The following is a 24,138-nucleotide window of genomic DNA, read 5'->3' as shown; positions in this document are numbered from 1 at the left end:
CATTATGAATTAAAAATATATTCTGAAATTTAATTTTCTGGAAAGTCCCAGAAATTCAGGGGACTCTCCCATGAATAAAGTAAATGTTTCCTTTTCCATTCTATAAAGAGGAGGCTAACTGTCAGGAGGTAAAGTTTTCTGTTTGGTCAAATTAGATATCTGAATGTCATCATCCATTTGGTTTGTTCATGTAAAAATTAAACAAAAAAAGCCTGAGATTTAAACACTGTGGGTCACCTCAGCAAAATACTGCAGATCGAAAAGGGTCTGACGCTGGAATCCCAAAGTGATACAGTTCACACTTGTTTTTATACCATTCTTCTGTTTCAGAAAGCTACCAAATCAGTTAAGAAATTCAGGATAGGCATGGAGTTTCAGGTATTAGCAGCGTAGTTAAACTTGACAAGAGAATTTTAGGTAGAATTTGTGTCTGTGCTGAGATTCTGTCTGTTGGTGAGAAGGGACAGCTCCACTGCTAGCATTTCTAACCCACCTCTGAATGACAGTGACTAAAGGATTAATTAATTAAAAAATGCCATTTCATGTATTTACGCTGCAAGCTTTATAGGCATAAACTATTAAAACAAACATTGTTCATTCTGTTTGATGCTTGGAACATACGTAGTATTTTTAGAGTTCAACCCATAGTATAAGAGCTCGAAGTTATATAACTTGGTAAACATTGGAAATTCTTAATTAAAAAAACCTCAACACTTCTAGTGAGTTCAGAAAGAAACCACAACAAAATAGATGTTTCAGACCAATACTTTCACTGTTTTATTGATTATCTTTAGAAATGGTCATCTGAAAGTAAGATAGACTGAACTATTTATACAAAGCTGACATTTACCACTTATAAAGTCAAATGCCTGAAATTCAAAATAACCTGTATCTGTACAAACAACATATTTCTGTTATGGTTTAATCGCTTTGTTTCTTTCTTAACAGGCAATATAGACTATTTTTTTGCTTCAACTGTCTCAAGTAAGTGAAAACCTTTGAATTTTTTCTGCAGTTGGGAGTGCTACCGTAGAGTATGCCCAGGTATGCACAAGAAAAACGGCACTTCCTTACAAACCTTGCCCTTGTCCAACTCTTGAATGCATCCTATTCACAAAATTTATTGCAACATTAAACCCAAAAGATTTGATGCTTAAGCCACAGCTCAGACTTAGATATATTTTATATCCTAAAATTGCTCTGGCTTTACTGGTCATATTGAAATCACTGTTGCTTGGCCAATTAGTCTTGAAGCAACAGCAGGCACATCTTGCTTAACACACCAAAATTAAATCTATGACTAGCCCTCTCCCTAAAAACCAACTGAAACAGAAGTTTGTAGTAAATGCTACAAATTTTGTAGTAAAATAATTTTGACTAATGTTACCAACTGAGTGGATTCTGATTTATTTTCATGTATTTTCATATTTGTCTGGACAGTGCAGGAGAGCTTCTTAAATGAGAAAGACCTCTCATATACCTGCCAGGCAGACCTACTCTGCATAAGTATCACCTCCAGCACAATTTATCTTGGTTCTCAAATACTTAATCGGAGTTTAAGACCTGCATTACCTGTGGGCAACACACCTGTCTCCATGGAACAGAGATGTGACTTGCTGGTAACACTGAAGGGCAGAATGATGACCCTGAATAAGCAACGGGAGCCAGTGATGAACCAGAAACAGCCAGAGAAAGAAACAGAATCCATGTTTTGCATCAGTGTGTTGCACACAAAAGAAACCCCCCATTTTGCCCACTGCAGCTACAGTCTTACAAGCATTTCTGCTGGCAGCACTGCCAGCTCAGGCTCTGCTTTTCTCTGGATTCCCTCTTACGCATACCTTTACAGCTGCCTCTGAGGCTGTGCAGTAAATGGGACTGGGCAACTAATTTGCCCTACAGATAGACCAGAAAAGACAACTTATTTTTATCCTGGACCAGTTCTCTGATCCAGTTCATGTCACTGCCTCACAGACAACCATACTGATGCTACTGGCACAGGAGCTGGAACAGGGAAGGTGGAACAGAGCCTACCCTGCTGCAGCCAGGCCCGCCAATGAAAGCAAGGTAGATCAAATCATGGGGTACAAGTGTCATAAGACTGTGGGAAGTTAACAAAGATGCTGAAGAAAAGAAAACATCTATATTCTGTGATTTGATTATGATGATTTGATTTGATGATGACTCCACTTAAGAGTGGGAGGCTGGAAACAGGATGATTCTTTTTTACAGAGTCAACATTAGCTTTCTGAGGATTGGGCAGAGAGATGCATTTTTCAAACAGCCATATCGCTGACAAAGCAGTTGTCTGCAGCAGGTAACATACTTCTTCCTCTACCCATCCCAGGATAATGTGCATTGATTATACACTCCAAATTTTCATGCTAGTAGTTTCAGCCACAATTATTATTTTAAAATCAGGAAGACAGGCCTGTTTACAGTTTACAGTAAAAAGGAAACTAACACGAGCTCACCACCCACACGCCTTGGGCCAACTGACAGCATTTCCACCACCGGGTTGGATCTGGACCCCTTCTGGAGCTTCATTTTTCAACTTGGGCTTGGTTAAAGAAATGTTACGTATAATTCTCCCCACCTGACAAGGCTTCTCATAAAGAAAAGGACCCAGGAGTTACACTGATCCAACCTCTTGAGAGGACCCAAACCTGCTTCTGGTAAGGAGTAGCCAATTTAATCACACAGCTGTCACCAGGTTTTCAAGAGGGAAACTTCCCCTCCCTGTTTTTTTTTTTCCTTCAACTGAGACACTGTGTTCTAGCTTTCCCAGCTGTGACAAACTGATGTGGCTCTCATCACCATGGACAGAGCCTTTCTCTTCCTTCTTTCACTGTGGATCATGGATGCGCTGCAGTTCCCCAAGATGGGTTTGATGACCCAGCTTTTTGATGCTGAAGGAAGTTGCGTCCCCCTCCACCCTCTCCATATACTCCCCCCGCGAACTTGCACCAGTGCTGGTGCTTACAGCATCTCAATCACCAACCAATTCAGCTCACTCACAGAGGAGACAACTAACCTAACAAAAAAGCACAGTTTTCTCCTGGGTTAGTGATTTGAACTGGCTCATTAGACCTTACATACAATCAACACTACAGCCAATGTAAGGGATGGCTGAATACCATACAGCCAGGAGGAGGCCAGCAGGAAGGAGTATGATGTCTGTCTCCTGAGAGACACACACAGTTTACCAGCTCAGATGAAACCACAGCAACAGACTTGTTCTGTTGGTATTATGCTGCGGCATTAGCACACAGTGCCCTTTTCCACATCTTCCCTCCCTTGGTATCACCCAGAATTTTCCTATCAGCACAAGAGAGAAAGATTTGGACGACCTTCACGAAGACAGGCAGGGGTCCTACTTTTACAGTAACACCCTAGGCTTTCTTTTTTAAGAGAAAGCTCTCTGCAATCTACAAAGGCATAAATTTACAAACCCTGCTCATATTGCATGTCACTTGGAGGAATGGACAGGCACCAGCAGAGTCTGAGGCCGGGCCAGCTACAGAGAGCCAGAAGAAGAGTTATCAGAAAAAGGCAAGAAAATAATGTTTGCCATCCATTATTCCATGGGGTATGAAAGATAAGCTAAATGAGAAAAGATTTTACATTCAAGCCCTAGGAAAGGTGCAAGGGAAAGCAAAATTCAATTGATACTGCAACAGCAGTAGTGAACAAGAGAAAAGTAAGGGTAGCACCTATCAGAAAAGTGCATGCTATTATTGGAACCAAAATGTCACAGGAGGCTGCAGAGTTGCTGGAGAAATGATTAAGAAGTTGTGGCAAAGAGCTGCAGAGAACAGCAACAGGAGGTTAGAAGTTAGAACAAAACACATGAGAACAGGACTGAGGAAATGAACATGACAGACGTTAAAAAAAAACACACAAAAGGTATTTAAGCCAAGTAAATAAGTAGCACAATGAACAGTATGTATACATGATATTAAAGTTTGGGAAAGGCTGCTGCTCATGTTCATTTGCTCCCATTTAGCGCACATGAAAACTTAAACTTAGCTAAATGATCCAGGGCTGCAGCAAGAAGAACCACAACAGGACCTATGTCATCCAGCTTAGTTATAAACACAGCGATAATTTAATTTTTTTTTACGTAGGCTGCATTTTCTTGTTTAGCAGCACTGCTGTTTGAGCTGCCCTCATCTTTCTGCTCATTCCAGCCCCATTCCTTCCCCTGATTATGCTGGTACAGCTACTGTGCAGCCATGCAGCAACCAGGGGAGGGAATGATCCAGGTGACAAATAATCAGGCTCCCCAGCCCTCACCCTGCTGGACTGTTTCCCGTCAGGCCTGCCATGCAGTAGCCCAAACATCTGTACTGGTGCAATGGAGAAGACATGAAAAAATCACCAGACATGGAGTATGCTTCAGCCAATATTACTGTCAAAAAAAGGTGTGTGGCACTATGGTTTCAGTCCATCAGGCAGTAGACAAACTTCAGAAATTCTTGGATTTCTCAGGTTAGGTTGGGGGTTTTTTTGAGTCTGCTCAAGAAAAGAACCTGATCTTTCCTAAGTTTAGAAAGCTATCTGAAAAAGTTTCTGCCAAAAGAGGAAAATATGACCCAGCTTTACAGTTCTTCTAAATGAAGGGAAAAAAAATTTGCCAATAACCTCATTGACCAAACAAGCTATCACTGGAACAACACTTAGAGGATCAGAGATTTTTACACATCACTTGAACTCTCCCCTCCAAAGTGTGAAAACATCAAGGGCAGACATTTTTTTCAGCTTCCTGCATGAAGGTAGCTTCAAAATAGTTCATTATAATGCTTCCTGCAGCTCTGCCTAAAGTAGCTAGCACAGTCTCATGTCAGAGATTGACTGAAATGCAATGAAAACCAAAACAGCAACTGTCAGGACTCTCCTGTCTTTCAAAATACTTTTCCATCTTTCACCTAATGGCCTTGATTTATGACAAACATCAAATCTCACAATACTCTCAGGAGAAAAAAAAGGTATGCTTATTATCTTAAGCAGTAAAAGAAACACTGTACCTATGCACTTTGCTCAAAATCACTGACCTAACAAGCATCAGTGCTGCTTTAAACTTGTATGTATGTATATGTTTTACCTATATATAAAACATATACATTGATCCAAATAGGAACACACTTCCTCCAAATTTCTACCCTCTTTCCTTTACGTGGTTCCTCCACCACCTAGTTTCCTATTCTGTCCACTTTGCATGGGATATTCTAAATCCAGCACTGCCAGAGAAAAACAGGAGCAGCACAGAATGAGAAAACCCTTGTCTGTTTTCAAATGCTTTTTTACCTAGAAGACCAACTAGACCCCGGCACATCTTCATCTCCTGTACAGCTGAAAGGCTATTTTAGAAACATGGAAAAATGGAAGGTGCCGTATTTGTTCTCACTCACCTTCTTAATTGCGGTACAACCAAGCAATCTAAAAATTGTGAAGAAGAAAAGAGTTATCAATGCCTTCATGCTGAGTGGTGTACAAAGGTAACTGCAGATTGCTCAGGTTTTCATAATTACCATGAAATATGATCACACAGACTGCAGATGAGGCAACACAATTTTTGATTCAGAGAAGAATCACTGCCTTGTCACGAAACTAACTGTACGCAGGTAGGGCACCAGAGGGCTCAAACTGAATTCAGCAGGGTTGTTCCTGTGGATGAGGATTGCTGTCATGTCCCATGAAAGTAACCTTAGATTAGTGGCAGAAAGCTAGCATGGCCTTCTCACTGCACAAAAGCCTTGAGAAGTGTGACATGAGTAACTGATCTCGACTTGCTTCCAGAGATCCCAAAATAGAGGTGAAGTGTGAATATCCCATTTGTTTCAAAAGGGTGTCATCAGAAACCCCTCGTCAGGACCTTGTCTGCTATCAAAATCTGCACCTACAGAGCTGTTGCTGCACTTCGGCAAGAAGAGGTCATTTGCTTCTTACTGCAGCAGAACAGCTACTTTCCAGAATACGATCAGCTACTACAGAGTATTTTATATTTGACATCAGTACCAGCAATAGCTACGCTGGTGTAGGCTTCCAGGAAATAGATAGATTGATGACTTGACAGTCTAAATGAGATGCTTCTAAATTTTCTGTATCAGCAGACCCCTCTCCCCTTTCAGACCTTCGGTTTGTTGGTTTTTGCGTTTTTTTTTCACCCAGTGTAGCAGACACCCTTATGGCCGGAAGTATAGAAGGGAAAAAAAAAATATAGAGATCAGCTGCAGACAATTTACTGCACATTTAGACACAAAGCTGAGAGTACTAATCTAAACACTGATGTTCTATCAATGAAACTTAAGCATTAAAAATGATTACGCTCTTCTTTCCTACATGCAAATATTTCATTTTGGGTCACCTGTAAGTGATGCTTAGCAAATACACAACCACCTCCCTGTTCCCTTTTCTCTCTGATCTGTGAGGATACATAGCTGGTAAGGAAATAGAACTGTATCAGAAAATACGGATCTGAAAGTCTTCCCCTCTATTATGAAATAGAATAAAATAAAATGCTGTGTTTTAAAGCTACAAAAAACATGCAAGAATTTACGGTCATTTTTGTATTTAAAATAAAGTGCATATTCCATTGAACCAAGAATGAATGAAATACACCAACTACTACACTCTCTTTAATCACTAATAGCAGCTACATTGCTTACTGAAGTCCTCAGATGCCTATTAATCAACTACAACTTTAGAAAACCTCTTCTCATGTTGGTATTACTCTGAAGTGATGTGGAGCACCTTCGGCCTTTACTTCAAAAGAACTGGTGGAAGTGTCAGAAAATGGAAATTCACATACAAGGAAGGACAGGCCTATCTACACATGTGAATCACAAATATACGTCTTGAATAAAAACTTATGTCAGTGACTTCACACTTTAAAAAAAACAACACATTTGTTGATACAGGGAAAGGGAACAAGTAGAATCTCAAAATTCCTGTATTCTGAAATAGTGTTCAGTGGTCACAAGGGACTGAACAGAGATATCCGATATTCCTAAGTAAGTCTCTAGTCCTTTATTTAAGAAATAGGAAACTTGCTTCTAACCGCAGGGCTGGGGCCGGGGAGGGGGGGGAAATATTCATGACAGGTGTTATTCCAGCAGCAGATTACGTGCAGACACTTCAACATTTAAGAGGGAGAACAAAATAAAATTAAGAAAAGCCCCCAGCTTTCTGGGAAGAAAAGTCATATGGCCAACGAAATTTTGGTATCCTTCCACACGTTTGAGAGGTGCTAACAATCTTTGGTTAAAAGGTTTTTTAAGACTGCCACATCGTTTTTACTTACTACTATGCCCAAAAAAGCAGATATGCAGGTTCTGACAGTAGAAATGAAGCCAAAACAACGGCTTCTCTCCTAGGCAATGGAAGGGGGGAAAAAGCCCCACGGCTGCGGCAGGACCAGGCCGGTGGAAGCCGGCAGCCGAGCTGACATTTGCTGCTAAAGCCGGGATAGAGGTCAAATCCTGCCGGCTGCGCAGCACCCGGGAGCCCGTGCAAGACCGGCAAAAGCAAATCCCAAACCGAGATTTACCAGCCGCGGCCGGGCTCGAGCTCACCGTGGGTTAAAAATACCGCCGGGAAAGCAGCAAGGCTGCTGGGGTCGGCACCGCCGTTCCCGGTAAGTGCACCGGGCTGAAGGCGCTCCCCTCCGAGCGGCCGGCGGAGCGCGGCGTGGCTGACCGGGCGCCCCGGCCCCTCCGCAGCCGCCCGGCGCGGCGGCCCTGCCCCGCGCTGCAAATGAAAGCAAACCACCAGACCGAGCGCCGGCCCGAGCGTCCATGCAGATTTTATTAAAAACTTCTCGTTACAGAGCCTGGGAGCGTGTTACAGAGCCTAGGAGCGCCCCACGCACTCGCTTCCACCACGGCAAGAGTCTGTTTATTTATTTATACAGCGCATTCGGGTCACCGGGGAAGCGAAACCGGCCGGGCGCGGAGCGGCGGGCGCGGGGGGCCGGGGCGGCCCCGCAGGAGGGCTGCCCGCCCGCCCCGCCGCCGCGGCGGCCGGCCCCGGAGCCCGGTGGGGCCGCGCCGGCCGGGAGGCCGCGCCCGGGGCCGCCGCCGAGCCAGGCGGGCAGCGCCGGGGGGAGGCCGCGGGGCGCACACGGAGGGCGGCGCGGGGAGGGGGCGCGGGTGGGTGCCGGCCACCCCCCGCCGCCGCCGCTCCCCCCTCGTCGTCTTCCTCCGCCGCCTCCTCCTGGGGCCGGGGGGCGCGATCCCCCTTCCCCGCCGCGGTGAGCGCCGCCGCTGGCTGCCGCCAGAGTCGCCGCCGCCGCCGCCCGGCCGTGGCGGCCGCCGCCGCCGCCGGGGCCGGCTCCCATCCGCCATTATCCTTTGTTCGCGGCGCGGCGGCGGCGGGGATGTTGCAGGGCTCGGCTCCATCTTTAAAGCGGGCGCCCCTCCCGCGGGCGGTGCAAGGCCGGGCCCCCGCGTCCTGCCGCCCGGCGGCTCCCCTGGTCCCCGCCGGGCTCCATTTCCTTCCCTCCCCCCCGCCCCTGTTTGCTGGGCGCCTTCCTCCTCTTACCGGTTACCAGGCTGCTCCGTCACTGCTTTCGTTCGCGCCTAGGATCTCGCCGCAGTTTTATTCTCTCCCCCACGTAACACACCGCGTCAAACTACACCTCCGCCGCGTCACTCACACACACACAGGCGCTCCCAGCCCGGCGACAGGCAGGCAGCGGCCGACTGAGGAGCGCCAGCCAGGGAGCAAGCGCCGAGCGCGCCGCGGCCCGCACGGAAAACGCCGAGCGCTCACGGAAAACGCCGAGCGCCCGGCAGGCGGCGGGAACGGCCGAGCGCGCGGCCGGCCCCCGCGGAAAGAGCCGAGCGACCGCGGAAACGAACGAAGCGCCCCGGAGGGGCGGCGGAAAGAGCCGAGCGGCCCCGCGAAGGCGCGAACGGCGTTTCCGCCCGGGGCGGCCCGCGGGGAAAGCACCGAGCAGGGCTGCGGGGGGGCGCGCGCTCCCGCCGGGCGCGGCAGCCGAGCCGAGGAGGCCGGAAAGCCGCGAGCGCTCACGGAAATGGCTGAGCCGCGCGGGAGGCCGAGCGCGGGCCCGTCTGCCCCAGGGACGCCCCCCGCCCCGGGGGCGCCGGCCCTTCCGAGCTCGCCGTGCGCGTCCGGGCGCACGGACTGGCACCCCGGGAGACGTGCCGCCCTCCCGGGTCCCCTCCCCGGGTGCCCCGCTGCCGGGCCGCCTGGGGAAGGGGGCTTCCTCAGGCCCCCGGTTCCCACCCCTCGAGCCAAGCGTCCCTGGTCTTCGCAGGCCCAACATGGTGGGTGACAAGCCATCCTGCCCTTCCTCGCTGCCTCCCGGCAGCCGGGCATCCCCACCACCCCCTCCCTACGTGGGGAAGCGCTCATCTCCTTCAGGTGGCTCCTCCAAACCTTCCTCCATTGCCTGGTTTTCCCTCCGGGGCTCGACTTCGGTCCTGCGCCCGGCCCTTGCTGGCCCTGCGGCCAGCCCTGGCAGCCCAGAACCAGGCCCGGGGTGCCTGCTGCTCCATCGCCACGCAAGTATCCCTGTGACATCCCGCAGCCCTGAGCAACAGGCCTCCACCAGCGCTGAGGGGACAAGCCTGCATTGGCACTGACGCTGTAACACCGGCGTTTTCGGAGCGGCTGTGGCCGAGGCGGCAGGCTGCACCATGGCGCCGGCCCCATGCCTCGCCACCTCTCCGCAGGGACAGGTGTCACGGCCGGGAAGGGGATGAGATGCGGGTTTGTATCTCATCATTGAAGAGGAGCAGCTGCATTCTGTGGCCCTTGACCCCATCGGCAGTGCCCGTGTGGTGTCTGTCGCTGGGGATTTTGGACGCTGGGTAGGTGGACTTTTCCTAGTGGAGGTTTTTCAGCATTGATGCTGCCGTGGAGCTGCAGCGGGGCCAGGCCAGCCCCGGCTCCGCCGCTTCCCACACACACACAGGTGATCACATCCACCTGACCATCCACCCTGAAGAATGAACTGCTGGAACTACAACCAGATAAAAACTATAGAAAGCCTTGGAGAAGCTACTTTTCGTTTCACAAAACCTCAAGATGGCACTACACAACAAGATTTGAAGCTCCAAATGTGGTTCGTCTTTGCAGCCACATGGCACAGCCACCCAGCGATCCTACCTGCTGCCAGGCCACCGTGCAGTCCGGTGATACTGGTGTGTGGTTTACATTAGTTTTCCTCTTGTCAAGCCCTGTTTTCTCAAGAAGGTCGAACTGATTTTACTCACTCTGAGTTTCATCTGTTATCCTATATCCTAAATCTGGGTTCTTCACCCGGTGTGCAAGAGCTGATGCACATGGAGCCAATATGCTTGTTTAATGGCAGGCCTGGACGGAGGTGGGTACTAGGAGGTAACCCTGCAAAGCCAGCACACCTCCTAACGCACAGTAAAACTTCTTGTACACTTTGAACAATTGTTTACAATTATCTTTAGTTTAGGCACACTTCATTTTCATCATTTCTTATAAGCCTCCTCTCCGCGTAAAGGTACACAGGGCATGTTCTGTGGGGAGAGGGCTTTGTTGGTAGGGGGCTTGCTTTGCTCCAGGGTGGATCTTTTAGTATGCTAGTTAGGATAGTTCACACATAGCTCAAACAATTTTTTGTTTAGTCTCTTAACCGTTTGGTTCTCCTTGAGCTTAGCTTGATAACTCTTAACTTGATGTATTTATGGTGTCTCTCCTTCTCCCAAAGCTGTGTTCTGTTAACTGTTGGTATTCTTTCTTTTTTTTTTCTTCACTATAGATTTTTACATTTTTTCACTCTCTCTTTCTTTTTAAAGTAAATACTTCTTACATCAAATCCCCCATTTGTGATGGTATAAGGGAAGAATTTGTATTTTTCCCTTATATTAGTCTCATCTTTTCATAAATTGGTTCACACAAGATCAAACAACATCTCTGTGTACATTGAATTAATACATATATACTTGTCATATATTAGAACTCTTGCAATCACGATGCGTATCACTTTATCCATGAACTTAAATGACCTAAGAGGTCAGCCATTTCTACGTTTCAACAAAGCCAAGAGAAGTGTCATTCTTTTGTATCTCATGTAAAATTTTAGGGTTTTTTCAAATCTCGTTAAGGTCGGTAGATATTCTACCCCTTCGGTACGCATACACTCCCCTTAGATGCTAACAGCATGTCAGTCTAATTTACCTGCTCCTTTTGGGGCTGGGAGATCTGGGGTAGTTACTTCCCATTCCTGTTCTTCTATCCTTTGGCTTGTATTAAAGGACATAATGCTCCATAATTCTCCCCAAGATACATTAGAAAGGTATTCCTCTTTCCAAGGCTTCTGGGAAGTGTGTGCAGATCCAGCAATTGGTTCTGTTTGCTGTATGTATTGTTACCTGTACTAGTTAAAAAATGCCTACTTTTCTCCCAAAGGTCTTTAATGGCTGCTTCTCCCAGGTCCTATCACTATAAATAAGCAAAGGATAGCAATTTGTAGTACCATTTCTCATTGCAAGAAAATTAATATTTTTCTGGATGCACTCTACTGCTACTACTACTACTACTACTACTACTACTATTCTTTTTTATGTTGTATTACTATTATTAGCATGCAATAATACAAAATTAATCCTTAAGCGCGATCTAATTCAAGACATGGTTTTCCAGAATCCTTTGTGGAGCTCACCCAAATACAGTAAATTTTAATGTACAGTCCCCGGTTTGTTCAGTGGTCCACTGTTTTGTTATAGGTGCTTTTTTCCTCTGGGTGTAAGGTATCCAGGAGTTGACTTCTCATTTCACTACTCTGTAGACAGTCATTAAAACAGTATATGTTTCCTTACCCTTTTCTTTTAGTGGTTCATTTTTCCAACTTTTGAGGTGAACCAAATCTGCTGGTTGAAACTGATGTACTGGTGAATCTGAAGGCAAAGGAGCTCTTTGATTTACTTATCTATTTAAGGAGGGTGGCAGAGAGATTAAGCATCTCCTTAATATTTCTTCACCTTTAATATGCATTTGGCCCTCTTTTGTGGTTAGGCTATTAATTGGATATGCTTTCCCATACAAAATTTCAAATGGGCTTACCCCTTTCTTTGTTCTAGGGGCAATCCTAATTCTCCTCAGGCCACAGGTAATCCCTCAATCCATTTCATATGAATTTCCTGGCACGATTTTGTTATTTGTCTCTTATTTGTTTGATTCATCCTTTCTATTTTCCTGCTAGATTGTGGTCTCTAAGGGGTGTGCAAATCCCATTTAAACTGGAGGAATTTGAACACTCCTTGGAGTATCTCTGCGACAAAATGAAGTCCGTTATCAGAGGACAATCCTTCTGGAATCCCAAATCTAGGAATTATTTCTTTTACTATTACCTTAGTGACTTCTCTTGCCCGATTGGTATGGCAAAGGAAAGCTTCTGGCCATCCTGAAAAGGTACCTACTGAAAGAAGCAACTACTTATACTGATTACACCTCATTAACTCAGAAAAATCTATTTGCCAGTGTTCCCCAGGAGCAACTCTTCTTTCCACATCTCCTGCTGGTGGTTGCTTTTGGATTTTAAGATTATTCATACAGCATGTCTGACACTTCTTCACAGTGATGTCCGCAAGGGTCTGCATTTTGGTGATACTGCATATCTTTTGATACTGGCTACTAAGGCTTCTGTTCCCAAATGGGTTTCATTATGCATTTTCTGCATGTTTCTCCATCATTCTTATTGATATTAATATTTGATGGTCAGGTATCACCCACCATCCTTCGGAATTTTTGGAACATTTTAGTATTTCAGCCAATTTATCTTCCTTTTCTGTATACTCTGGTAACTCCAAACCCATTTTTCTTTTGGGTATCGGTGCTCCTAGTCTTGACTCATTTATTGATTCCCTTCTTGCTGCTGCATCTGCTTATCTGTTTCCCAAGATTAGGTTCTTGTTCTGTCAGGGGCAATAGGGTAGCAGGGTTCAGGGAGATTACTGTTTTAAGATTAGTGTCATCTTGTTCAAGCAACTCTGCTTGGTATCTCACTAGTTGACTAGGATAGATCCAGAGATGTTCTTTCTGTTCTAGAATGGCTGTTACTGCATGGGGCACTAGGACAGTTATTGGTTGTTCTAAAGTTGGTTTTCAGTTATCAGTGTTGTGGCAGCTACAGCTCTAGGCAAGCAGGCCAGCCTTTACTTACTTCATTTAATTGTTTAGAAAAGTAAGCGACAATCACCAGGCAGCTGAGTTAACACTCCCAATGCTAACTGCTGTCTTTCATGTACATAGAGTTGAAAAGGCTTATTCATGTTAGGTAAGCCTAAAGCTGGAGCTTCCATCAATTTTCTTTTTATTTCATATTGAAGTAAAGTAATATCGGGGTATTTACCTTGCCATGGCTCCAGTTCCTTTGCCAATACATTACCAAACAGAGCGGGGCTGTTCTTGACACCTTGCGGGATCATGGTCCGGCATAACTGCACTTTTCTTCTGGTGCTTGGGTTCTCCCATTCAAAGGCAGAGAGAGTTTGACTCTGCTCAGCAACAGGTATGCAGAAGAAAGCATCTTTCAGATCCAGAACTGTGAAATAAACATGTCTTAGTTATTGTGGCTACAAGCATATATGGATTTGGCACCACAGGATGAACATCCACAGTGATCCCGTCTATTTCCCTTAAATCTTGGACCAGCCCGTACTCATGAGTCTTGGGCTTCTTTACAGGTTAAATATGGGAGTATTATAGTCAGACTGGAATTCTCGCAACAGTCCATGTTCTAGGAAGGTGTAATTATTGGTTCCAACCCTTTCATAGCTTCCATTTTGATAGGGCATTTATTGTCTTTTCCTTACCGATTTTACCTCAGGTTTCAACTCAGTTTCAATAGGAGACATATTATTTGCTCTTCCTGATTTCTTAGATGCCCAAACCATGGGAATTACTGCATTCAGTACCCCATCCAGGATGTTGTCCTCAGGCTCCTCAAAAGTTTTATCTGTCAGCAAGCAAATTTGTGCTTTCCATGCCTCATCAGGTGGGATGTGGACCTGTACAGAATTTTCAGAGAAAGTTATGTGAGCGTTCCGTTTGCATAATAATTCTCATCCTAGTAGAGGGAGGGGGGATTCTGGCATATACAGAAATTTATGAGTTAATTTAGGATTTCCAATTGTGCATTCCATAGGTTTTAAGAAAGGCTGTATTGCTTGTTTTCCTGTTGCCCCAACAATTGGGATTGTCACTTTACTTAAAGGCCCTTTACAACTAGTAATTGCAGAATAAGTTGCTCCGCTATCTAAGCCAATGGACTTTCTTTAGGACCCTGTTTTCCAAAAGCTAGTACATTCCGTGAGTTTTCCCGACAAGAGCTGACAGATTGCTTCCAGTTCCATAAATCAGAGGTAGCAAACAGCGCATGTACAAAAACTGGTAAGCCCTTCACCCCCACTGCTTGTCTCAGATCAGGCCTGCTGGAAGCAGGACTAAAGTTTTCGTCACCCATCTGGATTTTTGGTTTTCTCTTTTTCCTTTTTCTTTTTTTTTTTTCTTTTTTTTCCTTCTTTTCAGAAGTATCTGATGATTTTTCCTGGATTTGTACCATATAGGGATAGGACTGTGGGCACCAGCAAGTGTACATCATCTGGTTCCTCCCCCCCTACAATATACAGTCCCATTCTTTTTGCCTCCACATGCACTCTCTTTTCTAGCACATACAGCATGAACACATCTCCCCTCACTTTACACTTTTTCTGAATACATGGGTCTCTATATGAAGGCATCAGTATAAAGCACCTCATTCCACTGCCCCAACTGGCAACAAAACAGCATCAGTTGTAATACAGTATTAAATTGTAAAGACCCCTTTTCTGGCTACCGTTCACCATCACCCAATTTATAATTTGGCCTCTAGTTGTTACAACAGCATTGTCAGTTTTCTTTAGTTAAGGGTTCCCCTCCAAACTTATTCCAGTGTTTCAGGATGCATCCCAGAGGAGCGCACAGGGAAACTTCTTTGGAAGTAGCCATACCCATATTACACTTAATTCCGCTTAACCCAAAGTTTCATATGCTCAGTTCTGATCCTCTCTGTCAGCAAAGACAAGGTATTTACCCCTTTCCTTGTCACGCGTCTGTGTGTTGAAACTTACAACCTTTAATCCTACTGCTGCAAACATTCTGAGCACGACTTAGGCAGAGGAATAATAGCGGCTGCTTACCAATTCCACGATCCCGTCCCCCCCATAAAAATATCTCTAAGGGTGTTGCACCTTTGAGCTGCCTACCACCCCACAGCTGAGATGGGCCAGAGGAGTCCCCGATCAACAGGGTGGTGCATGCTGGAGTCCTGCTTGGTCCATGTTCTGCTGGTCAGGGATGGCAGGATGATCCGGGCAAGGCCTTATGGCAGTCCCATCCAGGTGGCCAAAACTCTTATCCCAAATCCAGGTTCTTCACCCAGTGTGCAAGAGCCGATGCACAGCATCAGTGTGCAAGAGCCGAGATGCTTGTTTAATAGCAGGCCTGGGCAGAGGTGGAACACATAGCTGAACTTCTTGTACACTTCAAACAATTGTTTACAATTACATGTAGACTTAATTCTCACTGGTTCTTACAAGCCTCGTCTCCATTTAAAGGTACAGTGTCCTTTTTTTTCACTGCGCATGTTCTGTGGGGAGGGGGCTTTGTTGGTTGGGGGCTCTCTTTGCTCGAGGGTGGATCTTTTAGTATGCTAATTAGCATAGTTCACATATAGTTCAAATAATTTTCTGTTTAGTCTCATTAACCATTTGGTTCTCCTTGAGCTTATCTTGCTGTGTCCCAGCTTGACATATTTATGATGTCTATTCCTTCTCCCAAGGCCATGTTTTGTTAACTGTTTATAAGGATTTAACTAACATCCTCTGTTTTCCGATTCTTTTCTTGTTTTTCACTATAGATATTTAGATTTTTTCCCTTCCTTTTTTAAAGTAAATAATTCTTATATCATAACTCCATCAAAAATTACAAAAGACAGTGAGCAATTATGGGTTTACTTTGCCTTTGATTTTGTTGATTACAGTTATTCTAAAATAAACTGAAACAATCCACCTTTGATGCTTTTTAGAAAAAAAGGCAGCTGAAGTTAAACAGATAAAATGTTGTTTTATTGACGACACATACTATGGCTTGGGCCGCAGCACATTTTCTGCTTCTGCTGTGCTTTTTCCCTCTGTCCTGATTGTGGACAGAAGTTCCAAGGTTGCAGCACAGCGTAGCCTTGGGAGCTACCCTCCTCATGCCTGCTTCTCCCCCTGGGTGTTATGGACCTGTGCTGTGCCTTTGGCTCATGCCCAATCCTGTCTGCAGTGTACAGCTGACATAATTTTTGGAAATTATTTTTTCTTTTTAGAGTCTGCTAGGATATGTGAGCTCGACCCACTAAATAAGTCATTTGCAACCCCTATTGGGAGCAGAATTTTTCTGCCATTTAAAGCTTCTGAGACAGGTGAGAAATCTAAAATCAGTGTTTCTAATTTGGTCTATTCATTGATAGCGAATGGAAATACTTCCACTCCAAATTACTGGTAGACATGCGAAAGGCTTGTCTCACAATCATGCCCTTCTCATTTCATTCCAGTACTGAGGTAGCAGGTTGTTTCTGACAGTTTTGATATTTGAACTCTAGACCCATTGCACAGCATTTTGATATTTTAATGTGTGTGTCATAAAGTGTCTTCTATGCATTTTGTTACAAAATCAGATTAGGTAATTAAAAAATATGATTTAATTCAGCTAAACCATGGACATTTTGCTGTGTGGATTTTAAAGTTTTCTAAAACTCCTGCTTTTCAAGGAGGGGTTCCGAGATCGAAGTGTAAGGATTCAGCCTTTGTGCTATTCTTAGGAGGTGTAAACTACTTTCTGTGAGAAAATATTTATAATGAGCAGAACAAATGTAGCTATCTGAGTGTCTCCTGTTTGAGTCATGGATTTCTTTACCTTTTTTGCCATCCTTCTCTTTCCCTTTGTGTTAATATTTGTGTTGCATCAGCTTCTTTTATCCCCCAAATGACCATAATCGCATACATTCTCCACCTGTGCATGTTTCCCAGAACTGTATTGCTCACCCTTGTTCAGCAAATCTGAAGAATCACAGCAATAAGCCTTTAAGGGAATAAACTCTTTGTCCTCAAAAAGCAACTAAAATGCTCTAACCAGATCTCAGCAAATGGCTCCTACCAGAAACCTGGGCAACACTTGCAACCTGAGTGATGAGGGTGCTGCTGGTGGTACTGAATTACCTGGTCCCCCAGACCAGCCAGGACTGCCCTTAGCTAGGTGCCTCCTTGCATGGCTCTGATCCTGCTGCCCATTTAGGGCTAGTACTGTGGCTCTCTGCTGATTCTTGCCAGCCCTGCTCTCACTCACAGCTCTCTGGCCAGCTCCTTAGCACTTCTCTGAAAGTCTGGCAGATCACTGATGAGTTTGCAAAGGGCATCTTGCAGTGGTGGGTACTTCTCTGCCAGCCAGCGTAGGCTCCCCATATAACAGACAACTCAAGAGAGCAATTTATCTCTCAGACTAAAACAGATGCCTCAGATAGGCCAGATGCCTGAAGCGATTTGAGATTACACCCAATGTTGCGTGTCTTTGGTATCTTCATCTCTTGCCCCATTGCTGAGGTTTAGACCGTACACAGATGGGAGCTGGATTGATCCCTAATTCATGCTGGCACAGTGGCAGGGCTGGGTGAACATCTCATACACAACTGCTGTGAAACCTTCTGAGCAGCTGCTTTGTACATTCCTCCTTCCTTTACAGGTTTTACGGGTTTTCTTGGTTTGGTTTGGTTTGGTTTGGTTTGGTTTTTTTGCCTCACATTACATCTGAGCAAAATCAGGACAAAGCAAAACTGGAACTTCTTTGGGAGTGAGACTGAAGGCCTGCGCTGCAAAGCCTCTTTCCCTCACTGACATCTACATGTTCCTTTCACTGTTGCCTCTTGAGGAATCTGTGGAAAATGGGATAGTAATGATGTGCCAATTACCCACAAAGTCCAACAGGGAGAGCCTGACTTGGGGAGTGAACTGAATGCTCAGCAGTTTTCTTCTTCATCAGTAAAAGTTTGCTTGATGATGAGTGAAACCAGCAAGATTAATTACTTTTTCTTACAATTAAGCCTCAGAGGCAAATTCATTAGCTTTGCAGCTTCCAGGTTGGTTACCCTGGGCAGTGGACTCCTTGCATACAGCGTTGCAGGTTGATTGCCCACGGCCCAGGGCTCATAGAGGCTAACGGGTAACTTATAGATCAAGAAAGATTCACGCTTGGCTGTAAGGCGTGGCAGAGCCACAATGCATACGAAGCACTCTGGAGCAGTGGACACTGCTGACACTGGTAGCATGCACAATAATATTTATTGTGGAAACACAGACAGACATGCATTTTCGGCTTACACACAGCTGTAAAGACAGCAACACAAAAGTGTTTTTTACAGCCACCTCTGGGAATGATTTATGACAAAATAATCTTTCAGCATCAAACGCTCACTGACACTTTCTAGAGCACCAGTGTGGTCTTGCAGTGCAGGGACACAGAGGGTGTGTGTGACATTAAGCACAAGTATTGCTGGGGAGAAAAGAAGGCAGGGTCTGCTCTGGGGCTTTACAGCTACTGTCACTAATGGGTATTCCCCCAAGGAAAGAGAGTATTTGCAAATAATAAATGTGGAAGGGGGCAGATTGATTACGTAGACAGTTAGTAAAGTATCCAGCACTTTTCAGTGGAAGGAGTATTGCATTGCACTTTCTATTCTATACAAATAGAGCAACTGATTTAAAAGCAGATGTAGTGGAAGGTAGGGGTGTCACCATACCCCTGTGATGGGTGGCCATTCGGTAGCACAGGCAAAGCACTGAACTGATTATCACTTTCTGAGGAGAAGACGAAGATGATGAAGAGGTGTTACGCTGAAACCCAATGAGAAAGGCATGTCAGTCCTCCATTTCAGTCTCTACTTCTGAGACAGATGGAGGCTCAACTTCAAACTCTTGTACAAAGCAGTCTTTTGTCATTTCATATCCTCCCAGGACCAACTGAAACTGCTTACTCATCAGGATAAGGAGAAACCCCTACAGGTTTAATATCTGCCACAGAGAACAAGATTCACTGGACTCCCTGAGCACTTTGTTAGAGAAGTAGTTCTAAATTCACAGTTAACTCAGAACAAAGTAACCAAAAATAGAAATGGTTTTTCAACATCATCCCACTTAAAGTTAATGAACTGCAGCTCAGGTCTGCCCTCACTGCTCTTGGACATTCATCATTGCTAAAAGTAATAAATCTTCCTGGCCAAATACAGGCTTTACAAGCAGGCAGATTGCATGCTCAATTAGTCTAAGGAAATTGGTCACTTTGCTTAACCCCTGCTGTTTGAAATATGGAGCCCCGCTGCCGTACCATCCCGCTGGAGCAGGATCCGTTTCTTCCATTGAAGGAGCAGCCAGGGAGGGGAAATCCTCTGTTCCGAGCATGCCGTGCCTCACCTTGTGTGGAGCAGAGGAGCTTCCCGGCTCACAGGCTGCCACAGCAGGATTTGCCTGCTCCGGCCGGCGTAGCAATTAATTTCTGATCCCCAAACACTTCTAGTTACATTCTCTGCTAAATAACTCAATTATCAAATTGAATTGAATTATCAAATATCATCCCCCCCAGAAGCAGAAGGGATATTTCAAGGGCAGGAGCGCAGGAGTAGATGAACACAACTAGCTTTTTAATGCTGTGTGCTGTGTTTTCTAAGCCTAGCCAGTAAAATAAATCTTCTGGCTCCCCGAGCACGCTAGCAAGCTCAGCCTAGCCCACTGTCTGAACAACTCCGTGCAGACTAGGGAGAAGCCTAGGCTTTCTCTTCAGTCCATGAAAAATGCCTCTTGAAAGTAATTTTCTTGCCACTATAGCTTCACTTTTCTTTGTCTTCCTCATGAAGTTGGATTTCTTCTCACTTTGCTTGACTCCTGCTTAACCCTTGCTTAACCATTTCTGGGTTTGGTTACTTTGTTCTGAGTTAACTGTGAATTTAGATCAAATTCTCCACACAGTGTCTTCTCATCACAGAGATACCCTGGCTCACATAGTTCCAGTGCCTTCTGGGGGGCCCCACTCTTTATCCAAAGATAAATGATTGTGTTCCCACTAAACTCCCTTCCTGCCGGGCTGCCTCCTTTGTCCCTACCTCTGTCCCCTCCATGACTTGGCGAAGGTGTGACAGCCTCAGCGCTGCAGTGCAAGCTCAGCTGCGGCTTCTCAGACTCACTCCTCTGTGCTTCTTTCCCTGCTTTGGGATTGACAGATGATGGCCCTGCAGAAGCTTGGTTATTGCTGTTATTCCAACTTATGGCAAGTTCCTCGTGTGCCAGATGTCAGCAAAACTGCTCTGGGCTGAGCCTCTAAAGGTTACACAAGCTTTGAAGTGCATCTTGTGTTTTCACATGACAGACTGTCACACAGAAGGGACAACTAAAATGAATTGCTGACCAGGGAGGGGCTTAGACATACCATAAATACCTGGTTATGCTCCAAATGATGGTGACCTTTTTTCTTCTCTGTTAAACTCTTATCACATACCTCAGAAACCTTCTGTTGTTTTAAAAGTTACAAAAAGTGATGACTGATACTATTAGAGCTCATTAAAGTAGCAGACATGGCAAATACAATATGAATGGGATACTGACCTGGCGTAGATAGGTGCTGCAAGTACACCCGGGATCCTGCATGCCATGAAGCAACTGCTGTCATGAGGCCACATCGGCCCTACGTGTTAGGGAGAAGGAGTGTGGGCTTCCCAGTAACCCACCAGTCGGAGAGCTTTTCCTTTCAAATGGGAATGGGATGTCACCTGCCGCACATGAAGGAAAAAGCTGTTGGATGAGGCACAGTGGAAGTCAAAGCTGAAACGAAACCCCAAACCCAACCCAGTAACTGCTGTCAGAATGAATTGGGGGGCAGGGGGGGAAATTGTTAGGGAATAATTATTGGAAAAACCCTTGGCTTTGGCCCTGAGTGCCCACATTTCAGCTAAGGGTGGCTGCTAGGGCCATTTTTGTCTACATTCTACATTGCTCTGGTAAATACCCCCTTTCTATCAGCACAGCCTGCTGGTTTCGAGTCAGTTCCTATCATATAGAAAGTATTATTTAGACTGACTTTCATACCTCAAAAAAATGAATCCTACACCTCCCTAGCTGCCTTTCCTCCATGCAAGAATCTAGAAAACACTAATCTGGTGAATAATTTTGGTGGTGGCAGAAAGAGGAGAGCCTGCGTGTGGTGCTCAGTTTCAGGGTCACTATCTCACTGTCTTGGTTTAACAAATGTCTGCGTATGTTCAACAGCTCCAAATTTTAGCACATCCGTTTACTATGAAGTCAGGTTGCAGGAGTTGTGGGGAGGAGGGGGAGGTTGTTTGGAACAGAAAAAACAGTGGAAACTCTTAAAAAGTAGCACAGGTCAATCTGAAGCAAAATGCAGACAAGAAAGAGGGTGGGTGGAAGAGAGGAACGATTACCATTAGCCTTCTTTGGTTTCTATCACAGGCGTGTGCTATCCATTACTAATTTAGCTGCATGAGGGAGCCACGATTTCTTTAAAACATGCCAGGACTCCGGTCTGTCTCTCAGCCTGTAATATCATCCAAACAACAAATTGGGTCCCAGCTGGGCTGTGTTTATCAGCTTAAAAAGAACTGATTTTCTTTTCCCCAGTCAGGAGGAAAGCGTTGTCTGACAGCACGAACCAAGATCAATGCTCTGTCTCAAACTCCCTGCAAATGAGCAATTTCAACCATTTGGTTGTCCAGGTATGGATTTTGGCCCTGCAGGCTTTAACTGTGCCCTGTAACTGGTGACACATCCCCACTGTCCATCCCCATCATCGATCCTCATCCCCATTGTCCATCCCACCTGCAGGGTCCTTCATCACTTTTTATCCACCACCACCACCACCTGCACAACTAATTAGACTTTGACCTCTCTGCCCAGATGCACTAGCTTAAGGGAAAATGACTCTATGCTGATTTGAATCACACTTAAACCTTGTTTCAAATAACTAGGTTTAGCTTTTTTTGTACTTGTTCTTGCCTGTTGTCTTTCAGATTGGTTTTCATGGCCTGCTAACTATTAAAGCACAGTGATTTGTACAATACTTCCACTAGCCTTGCTATTATGTGTAGGTAAGAATGAGATACTGTATCTAATCACAAGTATTTATTTATCCAATTATATAACATATTTACTTGTGTGGCTATATAACATATAATTTAATTTGTTCTATGAAAATAGTGAGCCTTCCTTACTAGATTTGTGTCAAACCATCTGAACATAAATTGGAATTCAAATAAAAAATCACATTACTTTAAAGTATTCTTATTTAACTATTGATAAAATAGCTCAGATGGGCACAGTGCAAATGACAGTAAAATTGGCGTTTACAACAGACCTATTAGACAGAAGGGAATTGGACTGAGAAAAACAAATCGATTTTTTTCTACACCATGCCTGATATAAAAACTGTGCATAAAGAAGGGATCTAGTCATTTAAAAAATCTTGGTCAGTTAATTGGGGAACAAATGTTTGCTTTCTCCCTCTGTCTCTCTCCCTGGGGGGGATGTCCTGGGGGAAGGTGAGGGCTGCGGTGGGAAGTGACCTCCAGCCCTCCCCAAGGCTCCTGTCTGACCTGGTGCCCCCTCTTTGGTATTATGGCCCTCAGTCCCACTGAAGTGACCCCCACACGCCACTGCTGGGAACATGCTCAGCAGCATTTTCAGTGTTGCCCAGGGTCTCCTGATGCTGCAATGTGCACCCGCCTTGTTGGCTGCTCCCAGCGAGCCCCAGTGAGCTGCTGCTGAGGGCTGGGGAAACAGCCCTGGGACCGTCTGCATGAAAGTCTGCACAAGAAATTAGTGTTTGAAGAGCAGTTCCTCATCTGCAGCTTAAAGCATCCTTTTTTTTGGAAAGCCCCTGTTCTTACAGCCGTGGAAGTGGACGCTCCCCTCCTGTTCTGCTGTTCCCCCTAACCCCGAGGGCTACAGATGTGCCATGTTTCCGACCCACAGCCATGACCAGCAGCCCCAGGATGCTCATGGTTCCCAGACAAGGCAGCAGCCCATGGTAAAGCTTTCTGCAGGCAGCTGGCTGGCCTGCGCCGTCCTCTCTGTGGGTTTGTATCCGCTGGACGATTTTTGGGTTGGAGAGCAGCGAGCTTCATGGCGCGCTCCCCCTGGCCGGGCAGCAGGCAGCCCGCACACACGAGCTGTGACGCTGGCCCTGCCCGCAGGAAAACGGGCAGCTATTGACTGCAGATCTCTTTGGCAAGATAACTAAAAGGATAGGGAAAAGGCAAAGCCAAGCATTTGGCTGAGTTTAGGCTCTTCTGTGCCTTTTCAAGCACAATAAAATTAACAGTATTGTCTCTGTGTGTGTGCTAGCACTTGTGGAAGGCTAATGGTGCCAAAACAGCAAAAGAAAACAAGAACAGGTTTGGGAAGACAGCAGGGTGTTATCCATAGAAGAGAAGATTTGTGATTTAATTTGAATAGCATCATGCCGGAAAGACTCTGCCCTGGATGAAGAGCAAGTTACCATGAGAGAGGAACTCTCCTGCCCATTTCTATCTGTAGGAAGAGATTAAGGATGACAGCGGCAAGGATGCTGTGGGAGACCAGCCCGTGGGGACCTGAGGCTGCTTAGCGTAATTTCCTCACTTTTATCTGGCTTTGGACATGGGTGATCTATAGCCCTCCACCCATCAGACCTATCTCAATCTGCCAAATACATTCAGCTCTTCTGGCAGCATAAGCAAGCAGATAAAACCAATGGTAAGACCCATGGCAACAGTTTGCTTTCATTCACGGATGTTTTTAGCAGAGAAGGAACAAACTGGACACTGTCTATCCAGGTTTCTCACTGAAATTTGGAGTTTTCAGTCAACCACATCTGGATGAATCTGCATTTCTTCAAAACAGAAACGCAGTAGGAGCTTTGCAGTTTGCGAAGCCATAGACAGATATGATCTCCCTCCTGATGTCTCCCACCGCAGATTCTCACGGCTGACACGAGACCCACCCTGAGTTACAGCAGTTTTTGTGCTCCTGAGCACCAGATTTCATCCTCCTCTCATTCTCTGGGCTTGCCTTTACCGCC

General features: G+C 45.5%; 1 protein-coding gene across 2 annotated transcripts in view; it reads right to left on the bottom strand.

Moving 5' to 3' along the window:
• Nucleotides 1-8,806, bottom strand: part of CREB1 (cAMP responsive element binding protein 1) — a 40,855-nt gene extending 32,049 nt beyond the window's left edge. The window contains exon 1 of one of the 2 annotated variants that reach the window (XM_037397177.1): nucleotides 8,542-8,806. The gene's annotated coding sequence lies outside the window, so the exon portion shown is untranslated. The remainder of the gene's footprint in view (nucleotides 1-8,541) is intronic. The other variant, XM_037397175.1, reaches the window with a different exon arrangement.
• Between the last annotated feature and the right edge of the window lie 15,332 nt (nucleotides 8,807-24,138).

Source organism: Falco rusticolus, chromosome 8 (genome assembly GCF_015220075.1).
Source record: "Falco rusticolus isolate bFalRus1 chromosome 8, bFalRus1.pri, whole genome shotgun sequence".
NCBI lineage: Eukaryota > Metazoa > Chordata > Aves > Falconiformes > Falconidae > Falco > Falco rusticolus.
This window is presented reverse-complemented; position numbering and strand designations above follow the sequence as displayed.